This window comes from Rutidosis leptorrhynchoides, chromosome 7 (assembly GCF_046630445.1).
Source record: "Rutidosis leptorrhynchoides isolate AG116_Rl617_1_P2 chromosome 7, CSIRO_AGI_Rlap_v1, whole genome shotgun sequence".
NCBI classification, from domain to species: Eukaryota; Viridiplantae; Streptophyta; class Magnoliopsida; order Asterales; family Asteraceae; genus Rutidosis; species Rutidosis leptorrhynchoides.
This window is the reverse complement of record NC_092339.1, coordinates 183488034-183497781: the sequence shown is the minus strand read 5'-3', so window position 1 is coordinate 183497781 and position 9748 is coordinate 183488034.

The window sequence follows — 9748 nt, the reverse complement described above, 5'->3', positions numbered from 1 at the left end:
CCATGTGAGTCACCTAACACATGTGGGAACCATTATTTGGAAACTAGCATGAAATATCTCATAAAATTACAAAAATATGAGTAATCATTCATGACTTATTTACATGAAAACAAAATTACATATCCTTTATATCTAATCCATACACCAACGACCAAAAACACCTACAAACACTTTCATTCTTCAATTTTCTTCATCTAATTGATCTCTCTCAAGTTCTATCTTCAAGTTCTAAGTGTTCTTCATATATTCTACAAGTTCTAGTTACATAAAATCAAGAATACTTTCAAGTTTGCTAGCTCACTTCCAATCTTGTAAGGTGATCATCCAACCTCAAGAAATCTTTGTTTCTTACAGTAGGTTATCATTCTAATACAAGGTAATAATCATATTCAAACTTTGATTCAATTTCTATAACTATAACAATCTTATTTCAAGTGATGATCTTACTTGAACTTGTTTTCGTGTCATGATTCTGCTTCAAGAACTTCGAGCCATCCAAGGATCCGTTGAAGCTAGATCCATTTTTCTCTTTTCCAGTAGGTTTATCCAAGGAACTTAAGGTAGTAATGATTTTCATAACATCATTCGATTCATACATATAAAGCTATCTTATTCGAAGGTTTAAACTTGTAATCACTAGAACATAGTTTAGTTAATTCTAAACTTGTTCGCAAACAAAAGTTAATCCTTCTAACTTGACTTTTAAAATCAACTAAACACATGTTCTATATCTATATGATATGCTAACTTAATGATTTAAAACCTGGAAACACGAAAAACACCGTAAAACCGGATTTACGCCGTCGTAGTAACACCGCGGACTGTTTTGGGTTAGTTAATTAAAAACTATGATAAACTTTGATTTAAAAGTTGTTATTCTGAGAAAATGATTGTTATTATGAACATGAAACTATATCCAAAAATTATGGTTAAACTCAAAGTGGAAGTATGTTTTCTAAAATGGTCATCTAGACGTCGTTCTTTCGACTGAAATGACTACCTTTACAAAAACGACTTGTAACTTATTTTTCCGACTATAAACCTATACTTTTTCTGTTTGGATTCATAAAATAGAGTTCAATATGAAACCATAGCAAATTGATTCACTCAAAACGGATTTAAAATGAAGAAGTTATGGGTAAAACAAGATTGGATAATTTTTCTCATTTTAGCTACGTGAAAATTGGTAACAAATCTATTCCAACCATAACTTAATCAACTTTTATTGTATATTATGTAATCTTGAGATACCATAGACACGTATACAATGTTTTGACCTATCATGTCGACACATCTATATATATTTCGGAACAACCATAGACACTCTATATGTGAATGTTGGAGTTAGCTATACAGGGTTGAGGTTGATTCCAAAATATATATAGTTTGAGTTGTGATCAATACTGAGATACGTATACACTGGGTCGTGGATTGATTCAAGATAATATTTATCGATTTATTTCTGTACATCTAACTGTGGACAACTAGTTGTAGGTTACTAACGAGGACAGCTGACTTAATAAACTTAAAATATCAAAATATATTAAAAGTGTTGTAAATATATTTTGAACATACTTTGATATATATGTATATATTGTTATAGGTTCGTGAATCAACCAGTGGCCAAGTCTTACTTCCCGACGAAGTAAAAATCTGTGAAAGTGAGTTATAGTCCCACTTTTAAAATCTAATATTTTTGGGATGAGAATACATGCAGGTTTTATAAATGATTTACAAAATACACACAAGTACGTGAAACTACATTCTATGGTTGAATTATCGAAATCGAATATGCCCCTTTTTATTAAGTCTGGTAATCTAAGAATTAGGGAACAGACACCCTAATTGACGCGAATCCTAAAGATAGATCTATTGGGCCTAACAAACCCCATCCAAAGTACCGGATGCTTTAGTACTTCGAAATTTATATCATATCCGAAGGGTGTCCCGGAATGATGGGGATATTCTTATATATGCATCTTGTTAATGTCGGTTACCAGGTGTTCACCATATGAATGATTTTTATCTCTATGTATGGGATGTGTATTGATATATGAAATCTTGTGGTCTATTATTATGATTTGATATATATAGGTTAAACGTATAACTCACCAACATTTTTGTTGACGTTTTAAGCATGTTTATTCTCAGGTGATTATTAAGAGCTTCCGCTGTCGTATACTTAAATAAGGACGAGATTTGGAGTCCATGCTTGTAAGATATTGTGTAAAAACTGCATTCAAGAAACTTATTTTGTTGTAACATATTTGTATTGTAAACCATTATGTAATGGTCGTGTGTAAACAGGATATTTTAGATTATCATTATTTGATAATCTACGTAAAGATTTTTAAACCTTTATTGATGAAATAAAGGTTATGGTTTGTTTTAAAATGAATGCAGTCTTTGAAAAACGTCTCATATAGAGGTCAAAACCTCACAACGAAATCAATTAATATGGAACGTTTTTAATCAATAAGAACGGGATATTTCAATACCATCCCATTGCCATTCTGGGATTTCTAGTTGTTGAAGCAACCCTGACGGCTTCTGGTGTTCTGTTTTGACTTTGGAACAAGTTAAACATTCCCCAACATATGTTGCAACATCTGTCTTTAAATTAGGCCACCAATAATACGTCTTAAGATTTTGATACATCTTTCCAACTCCAGGATGTATCGAGTATCTTGTCTTATGTGCCTCGTTCAATATCAACTTCCTTAATCCACCCAACTTTGGTACCCAAATACAGTTTGCAAAATATCGAATTCCGTCTTCCCGTATAACGAGTTGTTTCCCATACTTCTTCATTATTTCATTTCCTATGTTTTCTTTAGTAAGAGCTTCTCGTTGAGCCTCTTTGATTTGTGAGTTGAGATTCATGCGAATTTTTATGTTCATTGCTCGTACTCGAATTGGTTCCCATTCCTTTCTACTTAGAGCGTCGGCCACTACATTCGCTTTCCCGGGATGATAGCGAATCTCACAATCATAGTCGTTTATCAGCTCGACCCACCTACGTTGCCTCATGTTCAGCTATTTCTGATCAAAAATATGTTGAAGGCTTTTATGATCAGTAAACACAGTGCATTTAACCCCATATAAATAGTGTCTCTATATCTTCAATGCAAACACTACTGCTCCCAATTCTAAATCATGCGTCGTATAATTCCGCTCGTGAATCTTCAATTGTCGAGATGCGTATGCTATAACTTTCTCCCGTTACATAAGGACGCAACCAAAACCTTGTCGCGAAGCATCACAATATCTCTCAAAATTATCGTTCCCTTCAGGTAACGATAAAATAGGTGCTGTAGTCAACTTCTTCTTCAGTAATTGAAATGCACTTTCCTGCTCAGAAGTCCATTCGTACTTCTTCCCTTTTTGCGTTAACGCTGTTAATGGTTTAGCTATTCGGGAAAAATCTTGAATAAACCTTCTATAATAACCAGCTAAACCCAAAAATTGGCGTATTTGCGTTGGTGTCTTAGGAATCTCCCATTTTTCAATGGCCTCAATTTTAGCTGGATCAACCTGAATTCCTTTGCTACTAACAACGTGGCCAAGAAATTGCACTTCTTTCAACCAAAATGCACACTTAGAAAATTTGGCGTATAACTATTCTTTTCTTAACAATTCTAATACCAACCTTAAATGCTGCTCATGCTCTTGCTCACTCTTGGAATAGATAAGAATATCGTCAATGAAAACGATAACAAACTTATCTAAATACGGACTACAAACTCGATTCATGAGGTCCATGAATACAGCTGGCGCATTAGTCAAACCAAACGGCATAACCAAAAATTCGTAATGACCATAACGTGTCCGAAAAGCAGTTTTCGGAATATCTTCTTCTTTGACACGTAATTGATGATAGCCCGATCTTAAGTCGATTTTCGAGTACACACATGATCCTTGCAGTTGATCAAATAAGTCGTCAATTCTCGGTAGTGGATACCGATTCTTGATAGTTAACTTATTTAATTCACGATAATCTATACACATCCTAAAAGATCCATCTTTCTTCTTGACGAATAAAATCGGAGCTCCCCACGGTGAAGTACTTGGTCGTATGAATCCACGGTCCAGTAATTCTTTTAACTGACTCTGTAGTTCTTTTAACTCAGACGGTGCAAGTCTATTTGGAGCACGAGCCACTGGTGCAGCTCCTGGTACTAGATCTATTTGAAATTCTACAGATCTAAATGGAGGTAATCCCGGCAACTCTTCCGGAAATACTTCAGGAAAATCTCTTGCCACAGGCACGCCATTGATGCTCTTCACTTTTTCCTTCGTTTCGACTTTATTAACATGTGCTAAGATAGCATAACACCCTTTCTTCAAGCACTTTTGAGATTTCAAACAACTAATGAGTTTTAGCTTTGAGTTACCCTTCTCTCCATAAATCATTACTGGCGTTTTATCCTTACGAGGAATGCAAATTGCCTTCTTGGCACACACAACTTCAGCTCCTATTTTGGACATCCAGTCCATGCCGACTATTACATCAAAACTTCCTAATTCTACGGGTATCAAATCAATCTTAAATGTTTCTCCGGCTAAATTTATTTTACAATCACGGCAAATTTTATCGGCTTTAATTAGTTTACCATTAGCTAACTCAATCATGTACTTAGCATCTAGAGTAATGATGAATAATTCAATTTAGTGTGAAAGTCTCTACACAGGTAACTTCTATCGGCACCAGTATCAAATATAATAGATGCGAATAATTTATTAATGGTAAACATACCCGTAACAAGCTCCGGGTCTTCACATGCCTCTCTAGCATTAATAACAAATGCTCTTCCACGTGCAGATCCATTATTCTTCTCTGGATTCGGACACTGGCTCTTATAATGACCCTGTTTCCCACACCCATAACAGGTAACAGTGGCCAAGGAAGTTCTATTTGCATTAGTGGCAGGAGTCTTGGTGCCATTTGTATTTGTAACAGGAATCCGACAATCTTCAGCAAGATGACCCCTTCGATTACAATTTTCGCACACCACATTACAATAACTAGAGTGATGTTTGTGGCATCTGTTACATAAAGGATTTCGTCCTTTGTAACCTGAGTTCGAACCGCTACCCGCACCTTGCGTGGTTTCTTGTTTCTTGTTGGATTGTTGATGATTACCTTCCCACTTTCTTTTGTTTCCCGATGTCTTGACATCGGTATTCTTATCCAGAATAATCTGGTCCATCAACTCGTTCGCCATGGTGATGGCTTCGTGAATAGTCTTGGGTTTCGATGCTGTAACATTTGCTTTGACATTTTTAGGCAAACCATCTTTGTACAGTTCTATCTTCCGTTCTTCGGTTGGTACCAATTCGGGACATAGCAAAGCTAATTCCATGAATCGCTGATTGTAGTTGGTGAGTTCAGTACCAACAACTTTCAGGCTTCGTAATTCAGCTTCCAACTTCCTAACCTCGTTCCTTGGACAATATTCGTTGATTAGCATTGTTTTGAATTATTCCCAGGGAGTATCATAAGCTACATCTCCTCCTACGGCCTTCACATAGTTTTTCCACCACGTGAGTGCACTATCTTGTAAGGTGCACGATGCATACTTGGTCATGTCCTTCTCAATACAACCACTGATTTTAAACACAGACTCAATCTTTTCAATCCACCGGGTTAAACTGACCGGTCCTTCTGTTCCACTGAATGATGAGGGCTTGCAACCTTGAAAAGTTTTGTAAGTGCATCCCACACGAGGATTTGGGTTAACTGCAGCACCTCTTGCAGCCTCGACTCATAACATTCTGTCATTCACTCGCTGATTGATGAGTTCCTGGATTTCTTGTTCCGTCATTCGGTTCAATCGCGCCATAATCTTCAATAAAAATGGAAAAAAATAATTATTCACATGGAATATTATAGATGTAGTATGTATTTACAGTACATCGTAGCTTATTAATAATATGAACCAGTTATTATTATAAAATCCTTTTCTTCTTATTAGCGTTTTATAATTATACCTAGGGTAGTACCTACCCGTTAAAGTTCATACTTAATAGCTTAGTGCGAAAATCAATTACTATCACCCAAATAATACTCAACCATGGAAAATTATTGCATTTCACACTTCACTATTTTACATATGCTTATCTTACATCAAACATTAAGCAAACCACACTAGTAATATTATACAAAACGTTATATGATCCCATGGTTTAAAACAACAGCGTATCATTTAACCAAAAGCGTTTGTGTTCAAAGGAATCGCTTAAAGGTTATCATGGTTGTCTCCCGGCGTTTTTGCTGAGGGGCTGAAGAACTGGATGCCGGGATAAAACTAATAGGAATAGCGGGAATAGGTGTGGAAGTATCTGGTAGAGTTGGTGCCACAACATCCTCTCTAAACTCGGGATTTGGATTTTCCAATTCAGTAGCCTTTCGTTTCTTTCCTCGTTCGAACTTGTCTTTCGTAATTTCCTGTATTTCTTCCTCCTCGGGATCACCTTCCGATTCCTCTTCAATTGATTCATTCGGAACTTGTGAGTCTTCCCCAAAGGTGTCGTTTTCATCATCGGATAGGTTAATGACTGGAACACCATCTGAAGATTCTGGTTCGGAGTCGCTGAATGTGATAACAAGTTCTAAGCTAGACATCTATCACATAACAACTAGCATGTTAGTATCACATAATTTTTACATATTAATTTTTAACCAACAAGGATAAGCAATAGTTTTCTAAATCAACACGGTCAAAGTCCAGACTCACTAATGCATCCTAACAAACTCGATAAGACACACTAATGCAAATTTTCTGGTTCTCTAAGACCAACGCTCTGATACCACATGTCATAACCCGACCTTAACCATAAGGACGAATACAATAACATATGATTTCATCGCGAGGTATTGACCTCTATATGCGACATTTTTCAAAAACTGCATTCGTTTTTACAATACAAACCATAGCTTTTATTACAAATACAAGGTTTAAACAACTTAATAATGATTATCGTTTAGAGATAATCTTAGACTTACAAACTTTACATGTGATAATAACAATACAACCTCCAACATATTTTACATTACAAATCCTCCGATATGCAGTTTTATTTTTGACACAAATATGCATACTCAAGATCTTGCTTAAATTCAACATGTTGCAGCGAAAGCTTTTAGTTATCACCTGAGAATAAACATGCTTAAAACGTCAACATAAAGTTGGTGAGATATAGGTTTAATGCCGGCAGCGTTATAAATATAGACCACAAGATTTCAAATATAAACGTTTTAATAAAAATATTCTAAGTTGTTGAGCACTTGATAACCATACTTAACATTTAATCAACGTCGCATATTCCCTTTATTATGAAATCTTACTACACCGTACCAAGTGTAGTCACCGAAACTAAGTACTGTGCAACCGTTGAATACTGGTCGTCCAGTCCGGTTGAGGTTGTCAGGCCCGATAGATCTATCAACAGGATTCGCGTTTACAATACCTCATGTAAATAATAGTTACCAAGTTACAGGGAAGTATGCCAGTGGTACAACTCAACGTAGAATATATATTTTTAATCACTTGTGTCCATAACGTAAATCATAAAATGCATGTATTCTCATCCCGAAATATTTAGAGTTTAAAAGTGGGACTATATACTCACTTTTACCTTGAAGGTATTTATCACGACTTGGTCTTCGATAGATATCACGAACCTAACCATATATATAATATATCAACATATTTTCTTTTTAAGTAATCGTTACATATATATATATATATATATATATATATATATATATATATATACTTTTAATACTTTTAATACTTTTAATATTTTCTTAGTCCGTAGTTAGCAGTCCGATGTTAGTGGTCCACAATTAGTTGCTTAAATAAAATAAATAAAGACCCCATCGTATTCGTATTAATCAGAATTAATCTCGACCCATGGTACCATGTTGTCAAGTGACGTGTTGTGTACATAAAGTACCGTGTTGTCAAATGACGTGTTGCGTACAATCATGAGGTCTTATGATTAATCTTCTCGTGTTGTTTACGGGTGGTCCTGAAATATATAAAATCAAATCATAAGTAAATATATATGAAATAACATATTAATTAGAAATATATGATTAATTTAATTTTTCTCCAAATATTTTCGTAGCTAAACTAGCTTCGCATACCCGATCTTGTTTTAGTCGTAGTTTCTTCATTACAACTCCGTTTTTGTTGGTTCAACTTGCCACTTCCTTGGATCGAGTCAAATTTTAAGAATATGAACTGAAAATACCTTAGGTTGTATTCAAAATCACAGGTTATAGGTCAAACTTTGGTGAAACTTATGAAAGTGATCATTTTCCATCATAAAAACAACATTTAATGATCATTTTTCTAAAAATACTTACACTTTGAGTTAAACCATGAAATTTTTATGTGTTAACATATTCATAAGAAATATCATTTTTCCAGAATATGAACTTCCAATTCAAAGCTTAAGATAGTTTTTAATTATCCAAACCAAAACAGCCCCCGGTTGCACTCCGACGACGCAGATTCAGTTTTTAAGGTGTTCTTTGTAAAACCAAGTTATATCTTGTTAAGTTAGCATATCATTATGATATATTAAAGGTCTTGAAGTGTTTTAAAAGTCAAGTTAGAAGGATCTATTTAGTTTGCGAACAAGTTTGAAATCATTCAAACTATGTTCTTGTTGTTAAAATTTTATACCACAAAATATGATAGCTATATGAATATGAATTGAATAAGATTATGAATAAGGTTACTACCTCAAGTTACTTGGACAAAGTTACTGTAAGAGATGAGAAAAATCCTAGAATCAAAAGAGTGGTGGAGTTGGATTGAAAGGTTGGAAGTAAACTTGTTTACTTGGAAGGATTTTTGAAGTGTTCTTGAATGGATTTTCTTATGATGATTAAGGGTTGTTTTTGAAGCTAGATCATCATGGTTATTTGCTGAGATTGTGAAGAACACTTAAGGTTCCTAAGAGTGTATTTTTGGTTAGAGAAAATGTGTAGTAAAAATGAAAATGGAATGGAGTATAAATGGTGGTGAAAAGATGTATAAATTTGTAATATTGTGCAAAAGTCTTGTAATATGCCAAATTGATTAATCATGCATGCTAAGATCCAAAATTGGCTGACTCATGGCTACTAATAAAGTGATTGTGATGTGTATATACCAATAGTAAATACGTATAGAAGCTAGGTATGATACGGGTACATATACCCTAGATATACGTATAAAAATCTTGAGAAAACGGAACGAGGATTCAAATATAGCTATCTTTTGTAAATATACTTATATTGTTTTATGTATATAAATCCTTTAAAAGTGATAAAATACATATCTATACGATACATGTATAAGCATTATAAGTTTTAAGTATTTAAGTCGAAGAACGTCACATATAGTTATCGTTTTGAAAACTTAAGTTAGTAGTCTCAAAATATACTTATAACTCATTGTTATTAGTACACAATGAGATGTTAAAACATTCTTAGATCATGTTAAATATATAAAAATACATATATATACACAAACGTATAATTATCGTATGTTATATAGTTCGTGATATCATCGGTCAAATTGGACGGTCAAACGTTGTGTAAAACTCTTTTCAAAAACATAAGTCTCAACAATTTAGATTGCTTATCATGTTGGTAAGGTTTAATTTATATAAATATTAATCTTATAAGTGTAAAACGATCGGAAAAATTTGGGTCGTTACAAGAAGTGCTTATTAAAATATTTTACAAGCA